The sequence below is a fragment of the Carassius gibelio genome, chromosome A4, assembly GCF_023724105.1.
Source record: "Carassius gibelio isolate Cgi1373 ecotype wild population from Czech Republic chromosome A4, carGib1.2-hapl.c, whole genome shotgun sequence".
In the NCBI taxonomy this organism is placed as follows: Eukaryota; Metazoa; Chordata; class Actinopteri; order Cypriniformes; family Cyprinidae; genus Carassius; species Carassius gibelio.
This window is the reverse complement of record NC_068374.1, coordinates 1,395,179-1,418,334: the sequence shown is the minus strand read 5'-3', so window position 1 is coordinate 1,418,334 and position 23,156 is coordinate 1,395,179. Positions and strand designations below refer to the sequence as shown.

Sequence of the window (23,156 nt, the reverse complement as noted above, 5' to 3'; positions counted from 1 at the left end):
CAACCATTCAGCCGTCAGCTACAGTTTCGCATCCGACAGTGCACTATAGACCCCCTGAGGAACAGTTCCACTCATTCTCTACTATAGGAGAGGAAGAATTGTATAAACTTGTTAAATCATCTAAACCAACAACATGTATGTTAGACCCTATACCATCTAAGCTCTTAAAAGAGGTGCTTCCAGAAGTCATAGATCCTCTTCTGACTATCATTAAAAGAATGGCATCTACGCTAATATTTGTTTGTTTCTCTCTTGTTCCGAGGTCACTGTGGCCACCAGATCCAGTCTGTGTCCAGATCAGAGGGTCACTGCAGTCACCCGGATCCAGTACGTATCCAGACCAGATGGTGGATCAGCACCTAGAAAGGACCTCTACTGCCCTGAAAGACAGCGGAGACCAGGACAACTAGAGCCCAGATACAGATCCCCTGTAAAGACCTTGTCTCAGAGGAGCACCAGGACAAGACCACAGGAAACAGATGATTCTTCTGCACAATCTGACTTTGCTGCAGCCTGGAATTGAACTACTGGTTTCGTCTGGTCAGAGGAGAACTGACCCCCCAACTGAGCCTGGTTTCTCCCAAGGTTTTTTTCTCCATTCTGTCACCGATGGAGTTTCGGTTCCTTGCCGCTGTCGCCTCTGGCTTGCTTAGTTGGGGTCACTTCATCTACAGCGATATCATTGACTTGATTGCAAATAAATGCACAGACACTATTGTTTTATGGTGTCTCCTTTATTTATACACCTTTTACCTATTTCTTTATTATTCTCAGGTAGGTAGAAAGTCGACCCTGGACAAAACTATAAGCATTTAAAAAATACGTACAACTTGCTCAGTAGACTTCCCTGTGGTCAGTTCTTGCTTACGGTTTTTAAATTACAACTCTTGCAGACCATAACTTGTCAATAATAAAATACAAGTTTTATTAAAGTTAACAAAAGTTATATCAAAGTTCAATAGTAAAGTAACAAAATCAAGGTATAATCAGCTGGTATCAGGCGTAGAGGGATACTGCATTATTCAGTATCCGTCCGTCAAGTCTCTCTCTCAGTCTTTTATACACAGATGTCGAATGCTGGTTCTTCTGATGTCTTCACCTGGAGTGCTGCCAACTCCTCTGCCGAGGCTTTCAGTTGTTTACTTCACATTGCTTTAGTTCTTTTCAGCTTCTTTTTCCTCTTAACCATCTGTGAAATACACCTTAACTACTATATTGTCCATTTATCATAAAAACTATTTGTAATACATAAGCGTTTCTACTCTAAATCAGTCACTACATACATTTCATGCAAGTAAGCAGTTTTCTTAATGTTAATGAAGTTACACAATACATTTTCCATATAGCATTAATCACAGGGTTACATCTTTGTACTTAAGCAAAAGCATTATTACTACTTAGGTTACAGTACATCTGTTTATAGCAAATTAAGCATTAATCAAGAAAGTACAATTGCTAAATCATCATCTCCATTAACACTATTTAACTGAACCGAGATGACATAACTGAATTCAATGATGAACCGCCTTTAACTATCATTTTGCATTATTGAGACACTGTTTTCCTAATGAATGTTGTTCAGTTCCTTTGACGCAATCTGATTTGTTTAAAGCACTATATAAATAAAGGTGACTTGACTTGACATTATCTTGTTTTAAAATACCATTCTGAGCTGTGATTTATCCTATGTTAATTACTACTTAATCATAGGTTACGTTTGTTACACACTAAAAAATAATGGTACTTCAGTGGTTCTTCAGGGGTTCTTTGTGGAGGATATGGTGCCATATAGCACCACTACCATTTAAAGAACCTGTTAAGCCCAGTTTGGTTCTTCAGCGGTTCTTTGCAGTGGATATGGTGCTATATGGGACCACTGCATGCAAATAACCTGTTAAGCCCCTAATTCTTAGTGATATTAGTTCTCTAATATCCTAAGTGTCTTAGCTTTAGTTGGTGATCGGATTAGAAAAATGACATTTAAATATTGTGATTTTCCTGAACACAAGGCACATATCCAAGGCCTCCACACAAGACTTTTTGACCACAGGTGTGGATGTGAAGTCAGATATATATCGAAATTATGCCACAAAGTTCAATAAAAACGTATATTCATATTCATCAATTGCTTTTTTGTTATTTGTGTAGGTATAGGCCTCAAATAATTAGCCTAAAATGAGTGAGGAGAGAAGTTCTGTTTAAAAACGTGTTTCAATTTCTACTTACAAAATGTGAAAATGTGTCAAGAATTTTTTTTTAAGTTCAATAAAAGAAATAATAAAAAGAAGATTATATATTCATATATATATATACACACACACACACACACACACACACACACACACACACACACATTATTATTATTTCTTTTATTGAACTTTATTCAATTATTTCTTTTATAGAAAATTCTTGACACATTTCCACATTTATACACGTATATAAAAACCTATGTGAGTATGCGCTGAATAGTGTGCACTGTGCAGTTCAGGTGCAAGTGAGCGAGAACGAGCGCCGCATTCCTCAAAGAACACTCTAGAAAAACTGGACCGCTGGACTCAACGTCAATCAAAACCAGGACGACGACGAACGCGACGGACACCTTTCTAAAAAGAGACAGAAGATACCGAGGTGAGTGTCATAGCGCATACTGCGACAGAAATATTCAATTAGCGTTTAGTTACTTGTCAGGGGAAACTTTTCTTTGTATTTTGCAAAAGTTTTACCGTGTTTTGTGACATTAATGCTAAATTTAGTATCAATCTAATGTTAGCTGACAGAGGAGCCTGACCAACAGTGTTGGCTAAGTTAAGTAACTTAAATGTAAGTTAACTGGGTCGTTCTTTTCTTGACTTTCTCCAGATATAACGTTATAACACTAACGTTACCGTTTATCATCTTTTCAAATCACTAATAGTGAAAAGTGCTGGGCTTTATAGCTAGCTGCATCATTGAAACGTAAGCGTCCATATTCGGATACACACAGACTGTGTGACAAACGGAGGAATAAAACCAGGATAAATATCGGCCAGGCGTTTACGAGATGGAGAGAGCTGCGCGAAAATCTTGGACTTGACAGAGACTCTGCTCTCGCGAGTGTATTGATAGACAGGTAAGCAAATCAATTATTTATTTTGTTATTGTACGAGTAACGTGTAAAGATGGTCCAGGTCTCATCTGGATTTGATAATTCCAGTGAGGATGTATCTGTGTTTCCCTGCAACACATGCAACTGTCAATAATAGCACTTATAAACAAAGTTATATTGCTCTTTGTACTAAGGTAAGGATTTTATCACGTGTGGTGACCGAGATTATGGCAGTACAATTAAATACAATCGGATATGTGTTGTAAAAAATATATTTAGTCATTACTTGCAAATGTTCGTTCAAATTTACTTTTAGAACGATTGGTTTGAGCACGTTAAACAACACGGCATTAACCATAAACACGTAACACTGCACAACTCCTTGTTAGTGCGTCCGCCTCCCATGCCGACGACCCGGGTTCGAGCCCCACTCGGAGCGAGTGCGAGGAGCGTCAGAGAGGACCCGGGAGAGAGGGGTATTACATAAAATAATACGATCAGATATACAGGTAATAGAAAAACGAATAAATTACCTCATCCGTGATCATGATTCGTTTATCCAATTTAGATACATTGCTATGGTGAAAACGCATTAAAAACGACATCTCCCATCCTCACCTGCTTCATAGCGTCATCAAGCTTCGCCTTTGTTATTGTTGGAAATGCGCCCTCTTGTGGTCAATTACAAAAAACGCATATTGCAGCTTTAAGTCAGTTCACCTCAATATGAAAATGTCCTGATAATTTACTTACCCCGATGTCATCCAAGATGTCAGCCATGTCTTTATTTCTTCAGTGGTAAACAGATATTTTTTTTTGAGGGATACACATTCAGACTTTAATGGCAACCAACTACCCCAATGTTCAAATAAGGTTCAAATGTCTGTGTCAAATCATAAAATACTGTCAACATGTGTTGTAATTTGTTTTGTTATTTTCTCTCTTTCTTCAGGTTATGACAGACTTCACAGGTTTGACTGACCATTAGTCCTTTTTTCCTCATATTTTTAAAGTTGCTGGTCCCAATGTTGTAGTTTGAGAGTTTGTAACAATTTAACTATCCCAATAGGTTGATGCAGGAGAAGATGAACGAAGCATGAGGGAACATCTCCGAGCAATAAAGGAGGAAACAGAGATGCTTAGACCAAACGTAGAGCTTAAAGAAAGTAGGGCACTGATGAAAATCTACCAGAGAAATTTTGTGTCTAACCACAGCAGGGAGGAGATTATCTCTGAGTTTCCATGTTTCAGACTGGCCAAAATGGTAAGTACAGTAGTGTATAATTGCCTCCTTAGTTATGACTTATGACTAACGAGTTATGACTATGTCTTTTCAACTTTGCCTTCATCTTAACATAAGCTCCTTTGGGATATGAGAGACCGTACCAACGTTGATGTGGACCAACAGATTCTCTCTAAGCTCTCATTAATGGCACCTAAAGTCCTTCAAGTTTCACAGAGTCCCCTGATGGAGAAGTTCAGGTGTGTGGTTGATGACTGTGAAGATCACAGACTGACAAAAGGAAATTAAATCTGCACTGCTTAGATTTTCTGTGTATCACTGACTGACACCCATATCTGCCTGAGATCATACATTCCTGCATGTATCTTGTGTAATAATAAAGACTAGTTTATTAAAGATAGTAATAATTACTGTCTTAGTAATTAATTGAAAAACAAAGAAAACTTATTAGATAAAAACATCCACCATGTTATGTTAACCTAATTCTTGTTTTGTTTAAAGGACTACAGTTGGAAGCAGTTATTCTGTTCTTGCCAGTTTGAGGAGGTCCCGGGGCTGCTGTTTGAAGTTGAGGTGAGCCATGAACAGTTGACTGAGTGTGAAGCACTAATTAAAGACTAATTAAAGGGTTAGTTCATCGAAAATTCAAAATTAAGTCAGTAATAACTCACCCTCATGTCGCTCCCCAGCCAGCAATGACATGTGGGGCCCAGATGAGGGCTTCATGGGCGGCAAATGTGGGCCCCACTATGGGCTTGCACCCGGGATCCATATTGGGGCAAGCCGTGGAAGCCCAGACGTACTAAGAGTGGAACCTGTAAGGGTACCGCATGGGTCTTAATTGGGCAATTCATGTCAGACTCATTTGGGCCCCAAATGGGTCTAAAGTGGGTTTGCACCTGGATCCAGCCGTGGATGCCCAGATGGGCTTTAAAAGGGACCTATAAGGGTGTTATGTGGGATCTTAAATGGGCAATTCATGTCAGACCCATTTGGGCCCCACCTGCTTAAAGGGCGTATAAAATGGGCTTGCACAGAGGATCCAGACGGGGGCCAGCCATGGATGCCAAGATGGGTTTTAAGTGGGACCTGTAAGGGTCTTAACTAAGTAATTCATGTCAGAAGGGTTTACATTTATTCATTTAGCTGACACTTTTATCCAAAGCGACTTACAATTGCTATTTATGTCAGAGGTCGAACGCCTCTGGAGTGTCTTGCTCAGGGACACATTGGTGTCTCACAGTGGATTCGAACCCGGGTCTCCCACACCAGAGGCATGTGTCTTATCCACTGCACCAACACAGGATTCAACCGTGAATGCCCAGTTCAAACCCATGCCCACTTGGCCCATAAATATGCCATTCAAGACCCATATATGTGTTCCCAGTTCAAACCCATGCCCAGTTGGCCCATGCCTGTCCCTTATGGGGCCCATGTAATCAGCTCATATGGGCTTCCTATGTAGGACTCTTACTACAAAACCTACATGGGACCCGCTGATTTCACCCAGCCAAAGCCCATGCCCACACAGTAACCATGGAACCCGCAGTTAACCCATTTGGGCCCCACATGTCATTGCAGGCTGGGTCCAAACATGTAAGACCTCCTTTTATCTTCTGAACACAGTTTAAGATATTTTAGATTTAGTCCGAGAGCTCTCAGTGCCTCCATTGAAGCTGTGTGTACGGTCTACTGTCCATGTCCAGAAAGGTAAGAAAAACATCATCAAAGTAGTCCATGTGACATCAGAGGGTCAGTTAGAATATTTTGAAGCATCGAAAATACATTTTGGTCCAAAAATGGCAAAAACTACAACTTTATTCAGCATTGTCTTCTCTTCCGTGTCTGTTGTGAGAGAGTTCAAATCAAAGCAGTTTGTGAACGAATCATTAGATGTAACCGAATCTTTTTGAACCAGTTCACCAAATCGAACTGAATCGTCTTAAATGCTTCGCGTCTCCAATACTGATTAATCCACAAATGACTTTGTTAACTGTTAACTTTTTTAATGTGGCTGACACTTCCTCTGAGTTCAAACAAACCAATATCCCGGAGTAATTCATTTACTCAAACAGTGACTGACTGAACTGCTGTGAAGAGAGAACTGAAGATGAACACCGAGCCAAGCCAGATAACGAACAAAAGACTGACTCGTTCACGAGTCAAGAACCGTTTCTGTCAGACACGTTCGATTCGAGAACCGAGGAGCTGATGATACTGAGCATGTGTGATTCAGCGTGAAGCAGACCGACACACAGGGCGTTTGAACCAAACCGATAAGGTTAACAGCTTAAGTCATTTGTGGATTAATGCTAATTGGAGATGCGAACCATTTCAAACTATTCAGTTCCATTTGATGAACTGGTTTAAGAAGATCCGGTTACATGGAGTGATTCGTTCGCGAACTGGATATGACAAACTGCTTTGTTTTGAACTCTCTCACAACAGACACAGGGTTCCCGCGGGGTCTTAAAAAGCCTTAAAGGCATTGAATTTATTAATTTGGAAATAATACCTTAAAAAGACTTTAAAAAGTCTTGAATTTTGATGTTTGATTAAATGACGTAGTATAAATAAAGAGTGGAGGAACCAGTAATTGAGAACGCAACGCAGCCCCGGGTCACAGTCGAGCGGCAACCTCTCGCTCTCTCTCGTGAGGCCAATAAGGAAGTGAATAAAACTGTAATTCATCGACTGGCGCTTGAGGCTGGCTGCAGAAGAGAGTCAGTCCCATAGACTCCCCATGTTAAAATGTCCAACTTCACAGCAGAAAAAAACAGCCTGGTTAAAAAAATACGTTGACGCAAAATATGCGGCTGTCAAAGCCTTATTTGATCGGTGAGTGATGTAGAATAGAATGACTGCTGCGCCTGACAGGGCGCGTACGAGAGAAAGCCCCGGCTGCGCGCGCACTCACAGTCTTCAAACAACACGAGCGCTTCTTGCTCTCTCTCTCTCTCTCCCTCGTGCATATTAACCAAAATCAATAGACACGATAGAAATTAGAAAAAGGGCGGAACGCTAGACATCAAGTTGTTGTTATTTTCATCTGAAAGAAGAGCTTTTTTTCAGTAAACTAGGCCCTATGTGTACAGTAAGCTTGTTGCAGTAAGCTATGTGTTTTCAAGGCTTCAAGGTTTTATTGAATGCTATCTCTATACAAGTGCAAAGTAATGCATTCTTAGTCAGTCTTTTATTTTGTAATTTTAAGAGCAATAAACATATATTGCAATGTTAAGGAATTCATGTTTTTTTCATTAAGATATGTAAATTAACATGTATAAATTAAATTAATGGGGAGATAATCTAAATCGAATCGATCTGGAAAAAATTTATTGTTAGATTAATCGATGCATCGAAAAAGTAATCGCTAGATTAATCGTTTAAAAAATAATCTTTTATCCCAGCCCTAATCCAAGCTCATGAATGCTCTCAATTTATTACCATATACTGTTTGGTTTCAACCAACAAGTGCCAGCTAGCTGCTAATGTTCCTGAAGCGGCAGCAGGATCTAATAATAGGGGCCGTTCACATATCACGCCTAAAAACGCGTGGAAAACACTAGGCGCACCGCTTTCTCCTTCTTTCCAAAGGGCTCGGGCAGAAGCGCACCTGAGGCAACGATGACGCGCACTCTCCATGAAGACACAGAAATTTCAGCGAAGGATAAATGGATTTGCAGCACTAAAAATCGCACGCAGTAGCTCTGCTACTAAATTTATTTTTAAAATGGCAATCCATATACAGCTATGATCAGTTGTTCCTTCATCTTGGCCTATCTTTCAATGTTTGAATGTTTTGAATCTTTCAATGTCTTTCATATTTGTATTTTTATTCTATTATGTGTTTTATGTTCTGTCGCTGTCATTCTGTTGTACTGCGGAGCTTCTGTCACGAAAACAAATTCCTCGTATGTGTAAACATACCTGGCAATAAAGCTCATTCTGATTCTGATTCTGATGTTGTTACGGGAAAGGAGGAAGCAGATTGGATAGTTCTTGTCACATGACCCGTGGTGCGCTTGCGGCTCTCTAAAAAGTTGAGATTTTTTAACTCGATGCGGTGCGTGGGTGTCTCGACCGCGTCGCTTCCATTATGAACGCGCATACTGCGCGCCTACATTGGAAATAACGAACTTGAGCGCGCAAAAGACGCGATATGTGAACGGCCCCTTATAGCCAGCTTGCTGCTAGCACTGCAGACCCTTCAGCTATGACCGCAACTAGAGTGGATCTGTACACAGCTTTTGGGGCAACACCAACATTGAAAGCCAAGGTGTTGTGGACTCCTAACACAATCGCTAAACATCAGTCCTACAATGGAAATGAGGGTATCTCAGAACTTTTCAAATGCATGTTCCCTGACTCCGAAATCGCTAAAATTTTTACTTGCGGTCACGATAAAGGAGAAGTTGACGGAACTGGCTGTCCTTGATAAAGAGATTGCTGCCCTGAGTTGACTGTGTTTCTTAATTTAATGTATTGTTGAGTTCTAAATTTCGATGTTTATTGTTCAGGGGTCTCTCAGTTCTAGCTAATATTAAAAAACAACTTAACATTGTTCTGCAAACTGTCTTGTGGCCTTCTGAAATGTTTTTATTTTTCACACCTGCTTGGCTTATCTTTTACCCATTCCACATTTGAAAAATAAATGAAAACAAGTTCAAGGATTTTGTTTTTCTTTGCTGGTAGGGACGTGAAATAGGTATTAATTTTTATATAAATGGACTTAAAAAGGTCTTAAAAAGACTAGAATTTAACTTGAAGAAACCTGTAGGAACCCTGCATACATGTAAGAGAAGACAATGCTGAATAAAGCTATTTTTGGACCAAAATGTATTTTCGATGCTTCAAAATATTCTAACTGACCCTCTGATGTCACATGGACTACTTTGATTATGTTTTTTTTAACCTTTCTGGACATGGACAGTAGACCGTACAGTATATAACACACAGTTTCAATGGAGGGACAGAAAGCTCTCGGACTAAATCTAAAATATCGTAAACCGTGTTCTGAAGATAAACAGAAGTCTCACCAGTTTGGAACGACACGAGGGCGAGTTATTTATGACATCATTTTGATTATTGGGTGAACTAACCCTTTCAATTCACTGTAAAACAGCTTCAGTGGGCTTATGGTTTTATTCAACTTTTTAAGGTTTCCCTTTCAAATAAATGTGAAAATGGTTAATGCTATTATCCCTTCTCCCCCAGGGTCATGCTCAGACCTGCCCTCCTGACACACCAACACCTAAAATGGTGCTCAAAGGCTGCAGGGAGGGTCATCCCATGCAATACGATCACATCTCGATGACACTGGGCCTTATCCTTTGTATATATTTTCTGTTTGGCATCCAATATCCTAAAGGACTGAAAAAGACACTGACCTTCCTGGAGTGCGTTGTTTTAAAAATGAAGGATGCAGCACCGACTTCCTGTCACAATTAAAAGAGTGTAAAATTCAATCTGTGCATAGAGACACACACTCTCTCTCTCTCTCTCTCTCTCTCTTTTTCTCTTTCTGGGGCCTATTCCAATTTATATATTTTTTCCTTCTATTTTTTTCTAACTCCTAACGCCAGTGTTGTTAATGTTATAAAGCACTGATTATATTTGAAACTAAAAGAAATGAATTAAACTCTTTTAAAAGTGTAATGTATTTTGTTTGTCAGTAAGCTTTTAGTACGAGATTTTGAATCTTTCAATCCACGATTTGGTATAAAAGCGTCATTTAGAAGCATATTGACTCAAACATTGTAGTATATGGCATAATAATAGCCTACTACCTAAAAAAAAAGGTTATATAAAGCAGCATTTGACAAATTTGATGTGAAGCTTAAGTGCCAATAATGCCAAAAGAGGTTCCCCTATAACGAACAAAAGAACCACTGTTGAGCACCATTTTTGTTGAAGAAATTGTAAACAATCAAGGTGCTTTATGGCACCTCTTATGGTTCTACATAGCACAATTTGACCCCTCGACCAGGAGGAAAAGTCCATTGGCCCTACGACCTCCTTTAGTGGTCTAAGGGTAAAAAAGGCATGTGCAACCACCAAACTGGTACACTTTTTTTAATTGGAAGTGGGACGTCCCCCGTTTGGAGACTCTGGGTCATAGGGCCCTGTAATTTGAGATTCTGGAGATCCAGGAGCTCGCAAGGGTCCAATCGAGGTGAATTCTGCATATTAGTTTCTGAGGGACCCCCTTGACCAGGCGGAAAATTCTGGTTGCCCTACAACCTTAATTAGTGGTCAAAAAAGAGAGCATATGTCCACCAAAATGGTACGCGTTTAAATTGGAGGTATTCTCTCTCTCATTTCCCTGAAGCACAAAGTCATAGGACCTTGAAAAAAAATACCCGTCTTGCACCCTGAAATCACTCGAAAGGCTCTGATCATGTAAGAATCTGAGAGGGCTGAGGGAGAAATTTTGTCCTTCGCCCTAGGGCCCCATGCCTTCAGCTGCTATCTCGGGAAGGCCCCAGGAGCCACCGAGTACAGTGGACATGCTTTCAATGACAATATTGCACATACTTACGTGTCCACAGGAGCAGTATGAAGGGAGTGCAGAATAATTGGCAACTGGGATGTTTTCACATAAAAAAAGTATGATACATGATAAAAATATAGACATGACACGAAACTCTGCTGGAGTGTTTCTGGAAGGGCCACCGTGGGGACTTCCTCATCAAGTGGCCAATCCCCCCTAACTAATAAACCCGGAGAAGTCTGAATCTCAACAGTACGCGATGTAGTCTGAGCACGAATCAGTAAGTCAGTGGTGATTACACGTGGTGATGTTACTGTGGCATCTGTAACCTGTGTGGCAGTAGTGACAGGTACGCGTGATACTTGTGGTAGTGAAACTGTGGTGTAAGCTGCCTGTGTGGTGTTAGCTACACCACTGGTGGATGCGTGTCCGCCCCGTGTCACTACCTCCGCGTAGGTCGGTGCACATGCATTCTCAGTTCTGAGTGTAACCAAAGAGTGTGGCATTTCTGCCGTAATAAGAGCTTCTGCCTGCTCAGTTGACTCTGGAAGGATTTGACTGTGAAAATTTCTATTAGCCCAGGCGGCAGCTATCTCAGATGCCTTTGGCCAATCATGGTGGCTGTTCTGTGTACGGACATTCTGTAGAGCTTCATCAATCAGAGTTTCGTAGTGTTGTTCTAGAATGAGTTGTGTGGTAAATTGCCCTCAAGCATTGTTCTGACCTGCTCCCCAGGGAACGCTGGTCTGACCGTGTTTGTGAGCAGCCGCGTGAGTCGCTGGAAAGTAATTGGTTGGTTGTCGGTCACTTTAGTTGTTACCTTACTCAAATGATGTACCAATCTGATGATGTCATAAAAAGATTTAATCGTATTTTTTAGTGCCGGCTGGGCTGGTATGTACTCATTGTTGTGCGTGAACCTTTGAGGCCTTTCCTCAGCTCTCTCATTTTCTCGAGGAAAGCATGAAATTCTATTAGCTTCCGGCTAATCTGCGGCCTATTATGCATCAAACTAAGATTGATGTAAAGACACCAAGCACTGCCATCAAGATAGCACTTTTAAACATTCGCTCACTAAAAAATAAATCATAAAAACTAAAATTCTAATCAATGACTTCATAACCACAAACAATCTGGATTTTATATTTCTAAATGAAACATGGCTTGAAGACAGCTGCAGTGCAACAATCCTAAATGAAGCAGCCTCTCCTAACTTCACTTACACGAGTGTTTGCAGGACTGTTAGGAGAGGTGGGGGTGTAGCTGCTCTATTTAAAGATGTCTATCAATGCAAGCAAGTGTCATTTGGTCAGTACTTGTCTTTCGAATATCTAGGGATTGTGCTGAAAGGTGCTCCACGCATTCTGTTTATTATTATTTACAGGCCTCCAAAATACTCTCCAGCCTTTGTTGAAGAGGTCATGGAAATGTTATCAATAATTTCCTCAGAGTTTGACTGTTTTGCAATTGCAGGGGATTTTAATATTCACATAGATAATGCAGAAAACAAAACTACAAAAGAAATGATAACGGTTCTAAACACCTTTGACCTGATTCAGCATGTGCATGGACCCACACACAAAGGTGGACACACTCTGGATCTAATCATCAGTAGGGGTCTAAATATTTCATCCATTGTTACTAAGGACATGGCACCATCTGATCACTTCTGTATTTTCTTTGATATATTGATCTCTGCTACCACTGAATCTAGATCTGTCTCTGTCAGAAGGAGATGCATAAACGAGAACACAAGTGTACTATTTATGGAGGCTATATCTTTAACACCAAGCATTTCTGCAGACTCTGTTGATATTCTCCTTGATTCTTTCAACTCAAAAGTTAAGAATGTTATTGATGATATTGCACCAATAATAGTCAGTAAGAAAACAAACAGACAGAAATCAGTTTGGAGAAGATCAACAGCAGTTCAGACTATGAAAAGACAATGCAGAAAAGCAGAGAGGATGTGGAGGAAGACGAAACTTGAAATTCACTATATCATCTATAAAGACATCCTTCATGCTTTTAATGTGAAACTAGCCACAGCTAGACAGAACTTCTTCTCAAACCTTATAAACAGTAACTTAAACAGCACTCATACTCTTTTTGCCACTGTTGAGAGACTGACAAACCCCCCCAAGTCAGATTCCCACTGATATGCTATCAGACAGCAGATGCAATGAGTTTGCTTCTTTCTTTTTTGAGAAGATCATAAATATCAGGAAGGCGATTAGCACATCCTCAAGTAATGCAGAGGTCAGACAGATTAGGCCAAAATATCAAAAAGATACTATGTCTAATTTTGAAAAAATTGATAGCAAAATTCTGGAAGACATAGTGCAGCAACTAAAATCATCAACCTGTTGTCTTGACACACTTCCCAAATATTTTTCAAAAGTGTGCTTGACTGAAGTGGTGAATGCCTCACTTCTTTCTGGGACATTTCCAAACTCCCTAAAAACTGCAGTTGTTAAGCCCCTCCTGAAAAAGACCAATCTTGATAACACAATTTTGAGAAATTTTAGACCAATATCTAATCTTCCTTTTATAGGCAAAATTATAGAAAAGGTAGTTTTTAATCAGCTGAACAAATACTTAAACTCAAATGGATACCTGGACAATTTCCAATCTGGTTTCCGACCGCATCACACCACAGAGACAGCACTCATTAAGATAATAAATGATATTCGCTTAAAATGTGACTCTGGCAAAATATCGGTGCTGGTATTGCTAGATCTCAGTGCTGCGTTTGACACTGTCGATCATAACATACTACTAGAGAGACTGGAAAACTGGGTCGGGCTTTCTGGGATGGTACTCAAATGGTTCAGATCACACTTAGAAGGGAGAGGCTATTATGTGAGTATAGGAGAGCATAAGTCTAAGTGGACGTCCATGACATGCGGAGTCCCACAAGGGTCAATTCTTGCACCGCTCTTGTTTAGCCTGTATATGCTTCCACTAAGTCAAATAATGAGAAAGAACCAAATTGCCTACCACAGCTATGCTGATGATACCCAGATTTACCAAGCCTTATCTCCAAATGACTACAGCCCCATTGACTCCCTCTGCCAATGCATTGATGAAATTAATAGTTGGATGTGCCAGAACTTTTTTCAGTTAAACAAGGAAAAAACTGAAGTCATTGCATTTGGAAACAAAGATGAAGTGTTCAAGGTGAATGCATACCTTGACTCTAGGGGTCAAACAACTAAAAATCAAGTCAGGAATCTTGGTGTGATTCTGGAGACAGACCTTAGTTTCAGTAGTCATGTCAAAGCAGTAACTAAATCAGCATACTATCATTTAAAAAACATCGCAAGAATTAGATCGCAAGGGCTCCTCACTGGCCTTCCCAAAAAGACCATTAGACAGCTGACATTAGACATTTAGGATTGATTTTAAAGTACTTTTACTCGTATATAAGTCACTAAATGACCTAGGACCGAAATATATTTCAGATATGTTCACTGAATATAAACCTAACAGAGCACACAGATCATTAGGATCGAGTCAGTCAGAAATACCAAGGGTTCACACAAAACAAGGGGAGTCCTCCTTTAGTTACTATGCTGCCCGCAGTTGGAATCAGCTTCCAGAAGAGATCAGATGTGCTAAAACACTAGTCACATTTAAATCTAGACTCAAAACTCTTCTTTTTAGCTGTGTATTTATTGAATGAGCACTGTGTGATGTCCGAACTGATTGCGCTATATTTTCAATGTTTTATTTTATTGTATTTTTTTATGTAAAATCATTTTCTGTTTTTAAATATTTTAATCATTTTAAAAGTTTTAAAATTGCTTGTTTTATTTTTGTTATTATTTTTCTTCATGATTATTTTACTTTCTTTTATGTAAAGCACTTTGAATTACCATTGTGTACGAAATGTGCTATATATATAAATTAACTTGCCTTGCCTATCTCTTTTTCTCTTTTGTGAGGTGATTTGTCTGTCCACTGAGACGTCTATGTCTCTGAATCTCTTTTCATGATTAACAAAAGAAACTCTAGAGAAAGAGCGTGAGGGAAAATCATACATGGAACTCCTCTTTTGAAATTGTGTTTGAGGTCTTGAATATTGACGGATGAAGTGATTTTGTCGTTGAGGAGGAGAGTAATCCTCCTCAACGTAGTCTTCAAAAATTCACGCTCAGCGTGTTCATCTTGTTCAACGAAAAGAGGAGTTCTGTTTTGTGGTTTTGCTTCACGTCTCTTTTTTATTTTTTCTTCTACGTCCTTTTCTTCTAATGGGAGGCCTGTTTGGGCCTGCAACAATCTCATGGCGTTCAGAGTTACCGGGAAATCTGTCTGGATTTCTAACCAGTCTAAACTCTTCTTCATGGTACACATCTCTAAATCTCTGAGAGGACCCAGGTCTGACCGACATATTGCTTATGACACTTGGTACAGTACAACAGGTAGATACAATTGCAGGTTTCATGGGACAGAGATCTGGGAAGTTGAAGTACTTTTTTAGAAAATCTACTGACCACTAGTTGTGCTGGAGTGTAGTATTTGCATTTGCCAATACGGCCTTTGGTAGGTGTTGTACGAATCTTGCTTTGTACCAATTTATCCCGTAAATTGGTGTTCCTTCTATATGCCGCTATGGGCTTATGTCTTTTTAAATAGTTGGTGGGTTCTAGGAACTTTTGGAAATTGGCCTTGAGTTCAAGGTTCAGCTGTGTGCTTTGAAGCGAGAAATGGGCAACCAGGGGGAGTATTTTGTCCCTTTGGCCTGTGTTATCCTCAGGACAGGCCCGTGGCTTGTCAAAGTTTTTTAATATACTTCTGAGAAAGGAACGAGAGTACCCCCTGTGTTTGAGGGAAGAAAAGAGTGTTTGTACGGCTGAATAAAATGAGGATGGTTGTGTACAGATTCTTTTAAATCTAAGCAATTGTGATTTTATGATGCCCTTGAATGTGTGTTTAGGGTGGACGCTCCTCTTGTGTAACAGTGAATGGGTGTCCGTCTCCTTGAAATAGACTCTACAGTCGAGAAAGCCAGTTTCCAAAAATGTAGGCCCTTTGTAGGAGACCACATCCAAAAAATTGACCTCCTTGGGGTCAAATGTGTATATGATTTTGATGGACCTTTGGTGTGTGTTGAGATGGTCAGTGAAGGTAACAAAATCCTCTGTAGAGTATGTCCATACTCCCCATATGTCATCAAGGAACCTGTAGTATGCATATGGTTTTTTAGTAGCTGAGGTCAAAGCTGATTCTTCCCAGTAGGCCATAAATATATTTGCATATGAGGGTGCAAATTTCTTACCCATTGCAGTCCCCTTGGTCTGTAAATAGAATTTAGAATCGAATTCAAAGTCATTTCTAGTAAGATTTATTTCCAATAACTTGAGGATATAATAATCTGGCCTTTTGGGGTCTGGGTATTTTTCCATAAATGTTTTGACAGCTTTGAGACCTACCTCGGTTTCTATATTTGTATATAAGCTATCTATATCTATGGTGAAGAGAAATGCATTTTTAGGTATTTTTAATGTTTTAATTTTTGATATAAAATCATAAGTATCCTTGAGGTAACTGGAGTGACGTGTGGATATGGGGTTCAAAAAATATTCAATATATTCAGCTATAAAATACGTCTCACTGTTACAGTCGGATACTATAGGTCTTCCTGGAGGGATTTCTCCAGGAATGCTCCATTTTTCAGGCTCTTTATGGATCTTGGGTAATAAATAAAATCTTCTGGGCCTGGGAGGGTTCTCTCCCAATAAATATTCTTTTTGTGCCCCACTAATTGTTTTTTATCAAACATTTCATCCAATATCTCTTCAACCATGGTTCTAGTTTGTGGATATATGGCTCCCTCTAGTGTGCAATAGTGTTCCTTCACTGCCAACTGTCTCTGTCCTTCCCAAATGTACTGACTTTTATCCATAATAACAGTTGCATTCCCCTTATCAGCAGGTTTTATGATGATGTTCCTATTTCTTTGTAATTCTACCAGAGCCTTTCTTTCTGCCCTTGTTAGGTTTTCTGTTGTTTGAAGGCCCCAGTTTAGGTGCCTGCATGCGTAGTTGTCAGCTCTGATTATTTGCGTTATTGGTTTGGGCAGACTAGATAACGCTGGAGTCCAGTCTGAGGCTCCAGTGAAGGGAATTTTTTGTTTTTGACTCTTTTTCCCCTCAAAGAAAGTCTCTAGTTTGATTCTGCGGTGATAGGCCTGCATGTCTTTTAGTAACTGTATTTTTTGAGTTTTAACTCCCATGGGTGTGGGAACAAAAGACAGGCCTTTAAGTAAAACCGCACGTTGTTCTTTGGATAGTTTGAATTTCTTTGAGAGGTTTACAATGAGTTTATTCTGGTCCTGTTTTGGACTCTCATGAATTAACAGTTTAAATGTGTTTTCCAGTGTTGAAGCATGGCCTTGGCAGTGGAGGCCCTCCAGTGTATCCCATCACTTTCCACCATGAATTGTTCTGAGGGAAGTGGAGGGATGCAACTGGTATTTTTCTTAATGTGAATGTTCAAGTGATCAATCATGATTTGCTTGTACAGTGGCAATGATCTTGTGAAATTGATTAGTGGGAAGAACACTTCTGTGTTAGGCAGTCTCTTAGTGACAGCTTTGTGGGCTTTTTGTATGCCCCCGTACAACTCAAAATTAACCACAGTTATACCCTGACGGAGGATACTAATTGCGTCAATACATGAGTCAACAAAATTCTGATTGGTTCCAAAACCTAGATAAACTCTCCAAAGACGTAGATCTGATATGCTGTCAGATGATCGTTTGTCCTGGGACTGTCTGAGCTTCTCCCTGTACAGACAGATAACACACATACACAGAGACCTTATCTCAAATTCAAGGCTTTCTAGCACTGGCGAGTGTCTTATCATTACGGTTGGATACACACACACAGGGCCTGAAGTTAACTGTTTTGACCACCAGCCCCTGATTTAAAAATCCACCTGCCACAGTAACCTTTTACCAGCCAATTTCTTTTTTTTCTTTTTTTTTGCCTCATAAAGGTGAAAAATAGAGATCACACAAACATTGTTCTTTAACCTGTAAGAATACACATTTAAGTTATTAATGAAATCATTATAAGTAATAATAACTCTTAGACTATAATTGTTTTTTTTATTGGCTGTGTCACACTACATATTCATCTGTCATAGTCATATATACTGACTGCTGCTAATCTGAGTCCACAGAAAAGGAGCAGATGCACTCCTCTTCCTCCACCTCTGCTGCAGCTGCTTCTTCCAGGGTCTGGTCTCCTTGACCGTATGCTGCTGTCTTTGATTGAGGGGGAGGACAGATGGACAAAGAGCAGGTCAGACAGTGTCTCACATTTGAGACTGGACCGCCAATCAGACTTCACCATCTTCATCACATTAAACCCACTCTTTCTATTTCTAGTACTTTGAGATGCTAACCTGCACTGTTTTCTGGATCAGGCCATTGTTGGAAGCTAACTATCTTTGTATCGCTCAGGATTCCAGACCCCACATCCCCAAATCTGTTGTCCATGCTGTCGGACAGCTTGTCCAGAAGTTTGTCTTTGTAAGTCATCATGTGGCTGGTTAACACCCATGTAAGTGTTGGAATCCAGCACCTTCCTCAGCAGCGGTCCAGGTCTGTGTCAAAGTCTTTAGTTTTAGTTTACTTTTTTCAAAAGGATTTGTACATCAAGACTTCACAGTTTTAATCGTTACAATAAGATCACAATGAGTGGTTCATTGGAGACATGCTATGTGAGTAAAGAGCGTTTTGCCTTTATCTGAATAAATTAATTTAATACATGTGTGTCAGGACAGAGTCATGACAAGAGGGAGGTCACATATTAGGAGGTAAAATTGGACTAGGTTTTAGGAATGAGAAAACCACTTTTTAAGCTGAAGCAAAGATTAAAAACACTTTTGAAACTATAAACAGTAATAAATATAATGATTAAATCATATAATTATAATATAATTAAATGACCTGTATTTGTATTTGAGGACCACAGCCTGGGTGGAAGTCAGGCCACTGTGGGCGTCAGCTACTGTGAAGCATCACTGCTGCAATTTCCCTGACCGCTTGCTAAGATGAGTCAGCGTATCATGCAGGAAACTGCTGAACTGAAGAGCATCTCCATCTGTCACCAGCTTGTAGAAGCCCGTGCCTTGCTCTGTTGAGCAGCATTTACCCCTTCATCGTCTGGTGACTGCATCTTTAGAAAACAACAACAAAAGTCATTAAACTGGAAATGGAAGAACTGCATTTTACATGTTACAATCAAAATGTTGACAGATAAATAATATACAACATTACATATAAGCTACTACTTGCCTGCTCAAGGTGCTGAACAATCCCCTTAACCCCCTTAAGAAATGGTCCAAGGCCCTCAGTAGGTGAGAGACCCACCTTGTACCTCCTACTCTGGTGGGCATCAGTGGTTTAATCCCTAGCACTGAGAAACTCTCCTCTAATTTGGCTCTGTTCAGTGGTAAAGGTTGAACAGGCCAGTCAAGAGGTCCTCAACTTTCCTACAATGACTGTTGGTCTTCATTACATCTTTAAATGCGGTGTGCCATGCAGTGGACTCCTAAAATGTACATCCTTTCCCCACGAAGCCTGCTGGAAACTCCTGTCTGGGATCCTCTCATAACGGCCGCTCCATCTGTCCCTCAAGCAACTAGCTTTTCCTTCCGTTCCTCCTCACCACCACTGACTGCAGACATCTGGGAGCATATTGCATCTGTTATATGTGCTGCATCTGCCTTTTTCAGTGCCTGGATCCCCACAAACTGCACCTTGACTTTTCCTGCTCTGCTCATTCTAGTGTAGACCAACTCTTCTTCCATTACACTACTGTCTGTGGATCCATCTGCCATTACGGAGATGAACTTGGTGGCAGATATCTCCTCCTTTACCTTCCACCTTTCAACCTCTGCTATATAGTGCATGAAGACTTGGGCTTGGTTTGCATTTCTGTATGTCTTCCCTGCAGCTAACCCTTTCTGTTCATCCACCCTACAGAAACAATGACAATTCACAGTTAGCTTGATAACACATGCATGCCAGCGCATGCACGCACGTACACACACACACACACTGGTTCACTATCTTTGTGGGGACCCATAGACTTAATAGTTTTTATACTGTACAAACGATATATTCCATCTCCTTACACTAACCCTACCCATCACAGAAAACTTCTGCATTTTTAAATTTCCAAAAAAACTCATTCTGTATGATTTATAAGCTTGTGTCAGAATGGGGACCTCTATTTAGGTCTCCACTGTGACACGACTCGAGCCCCCATCAGTCTGTGTGCATTCAGGTTGAGGTCCCCACCGGGATAGAAAAACAGGTACACACACACACACACACACACACACACACACACACACACACACACACACACAGTTACCTAAGTTACCGCAGCTCGTATGTAAACAAATCACACACGGCTGTGTTGATGGCTGATTTAGTCAGTAGACTGTTGATTACAGCCTTCAGGAACCATTAAGCAGAACTAAATTAATATTAACATTACTGGTAAACTTACGGGTACCGGACATTTTCTCTCTGGTTCCCAACTCCCAACATAGGCACGCGCACACATCTGTGTAACTCATTGTACAGTAAACAACGTCAGCTTTGCTTTATCTCATCTCATCCCACCTCACCAACAGTTTAATACTTACTCGCACATCCAAATGTAGTCAGAGAAGGGCCTCATCTTCTTGCCGATCGCGTGAACGTTGCGAAACAGGAGTCGCATCCTCTCAAACTGCGCTGCTTTCATGGACGTCAGTGCCTTGACCGCAGCGGTGTCCTCCGGAAGCGCAGTCTTTGCTATTTTGCAACTTATTGTGTGTAGGTGGCATTTTGATGACTCGTGGTCCTTAATTGCTTCGATAGTCCCGATTACAAAAGGATTTGACTTCACTTTCTCTGAGCCATACATACGGCAGTCACTGCAGTACATTTCGTCTGTACTGCTGTCATAAATCAGCCATTGACGAACCTTGCCATTGTCGCCAATTGTCCACTTTGAATTAAAACGTCGTCTTTTACTTCTCTTTGACTCATCCTCATCTTTTTGCTGGTTGTTCGTTTCAGCTGGCCTCTTTACCCCAGTAATGTGCCGCCACATTTTGAACTAAAATCCAACGAAATGGCGGACTTAAAAAAACAACAGACGCAAAAAATAACAACTAATGAATCACTCAATTCTCATTGGCCACCCATTAACGTGGCAGGTAGATTGACAGTTTTACCCGCCAATTACAAAACTCACCCGCATTTGGCGCGTGGTCGGGTGTTAATTTCAGGCCCTGCACACACATAATATGTGGACATTAATCTTGAGGAAAAGAAATACAGCACACATAAGGTTACACATTTCACTCTTGCCATAACTTGATTAATAGTCAAACAATAAATCATGTAATAATATAATTAATATCAGCAACTCGGCATCCACTCCTTCAGGCTTAATAGACATGAACTAGCTATGTGAAATTGTGATTAATCGCGAGTTAACTCATGTCAGTCGTGCAATTAATCGCAATTAAATATTGTAATCGGTTGACAGCCCTAAAATAAATACAATGTAAATTCACGTCTCATGACATTGTAATGCCCATTGAATGGAACATCAAGATGGAATATCCTGTGAAGTGCACTTAAGATCAAATAGGAAAACTCCTGAAATAATAAGAGATACAGTGTTGTGCCCCGCCCCGCATTGAAGCTCAAGTTAATTTAATTTAAAGTAGGGCTGAAATGATTAGTCGACACTATCGACCATGTTTAATTTGACCTAATTTAGAGCGTGCAATAATGCGGTTTGACCAGTGTGTAGCGAAAGCTTTACAGTATCTCTTCTTAAACTATTATTAAATATGAGTTATGGTTTGGTTTGCAGAGAACAAAGCGTAATCTAGCTCAGGACTGTTTTGATTATCATAACCAAGTTAGTTATTTTAAGAGAGATTACTGTACCAGTCAAAAGCTTTTTTTATTATTTTATTTTTTAAAGAAGTCTATTCAGCTCACCAAGCCTGCATTTATTTGACTCAAAATACAGCAAAACCTGAAAAAAATATATATTAATCTGTTTTCAATAATAATAATAATAATAAATGTTTTTTGGAGCAGCAAATCAGTATATTAGAATGATTTCTGAAGGATCATGTGACTGGAGTAATGTTGCTAAAAATTCAGCCTTGAAATCATAGGAATAGATTACATTTTAAAATATATTCAAATAAAAAAAAAAAAATATTTTATATGGTAAAAAATCTTTCAAAATGTTACTGTTTTTGCTGTACTTTGGATCCAATACATGCAGGCTTGATGAACAGAATATACTTCTTTAAAAACAATGTTACTATACAAAAATGATGCTAAACTGGTAGTGTATATTGTGAATAAAACATCTAATCACTTACCTTTATTTTACCTTTCATTTTCATATAGTAATTAAATGGTAAATAAGGTTTTTCTGTCAACTCATTTTGTGTCAAATATATTTTTTTTGTATAAATTAACTGTATAATAATTGTAATTACATAATATTATTTCCCAAAGCTGAAGTTATTAGACTATCTTTCATTTATTTGTTATGTATGACAGTATTTTAACTAATTGAAAGAGTTGAATATTTAAATTATATTGATTTATCAGTGAAATAATCGATGATTAATCGAAGATTAATCGATTATTAAAATAATCGTTTGTGGCAGCCCTAATTTAAAGGGGTCATATAATGCTACATGCACTTTTACATGTTGTTTGAGCTGAAATGTGACGTCACACAGTCGAGAGACCCCACGATTGTTTGATTGACAGCAGTGTCCCGACATCTGAGTGACTAAAATCGCGGAGGATTAACTTAAGTTTGGATCTGAAAATGCATTTATATTTGTGCGAATCATTCATGAGCCAGCCTCACCCACAGAAGCAGTGAGTTTAATCTATTTAAATTAATCATTGCAAATAATAACTTGCTAATTAGCAAGTTTCACTATGAATGTGGCAAAAGTAAACAGTCTCTCATAGAGCAAATCAGAAGAGAGGGGCGGGGTCAGCAGAGCTCATTAGCATTAAAGGAGAATTCCAGTGTTTCGAAAAGAGCTATTTTTTACAGGGTAAAAATGTGTTTTACACTACCATTGTGAAATTTTAAACAAACTGTTACAGACTTTTCATTAAGACCCTAAAGAATAATATCAGTTTGTGGAAAATAGGCATTTTATGACCCCTTTCATTTTCTGTATAGTGTTGGATCACAACAGAAGTCATTCAAGATCATGTTTCCTACAGAACAGGTCTCTACTTAGTCTTTTATTAAACAAACTAAATGGTC

At 39.5% G+C, this 23,156-nt stretch overlaps 1 long non-coding RNA gene across 2 annotated transcripts; it reads left to right on the top strand.

Annotated features, from left to right (window-relative positions):
* The first annotated feature begins 2,494 nt into the window (after positions 1-2,494).
* LOC127968575 (uncharacterized) lies at positions 2,495-10,034 on the top strand. Of its 2 annotated transcripts, none has more exons than XR_008156016.1 (7): positions 2,495-2,628; positions 2,915-3,109; positions 4,038-4,056; positions 4,155-4,349; positions 4,446-4,567; positions 4,830-4,901; positions 9,543-10,034. It is a non-coding gene; the product is annotated as an uncharacterized LOC127968575 (long non-coding RNA). The 2 variants fall into 2 exon arrangements; XR_008156017.1 differs by having other exon boundaries at positions 2,537-2,628; positions 2,860-3,109.
* The last annotated feature ends 13,122 nt before the right edge of the window (positions 10,035-23,156 follow it).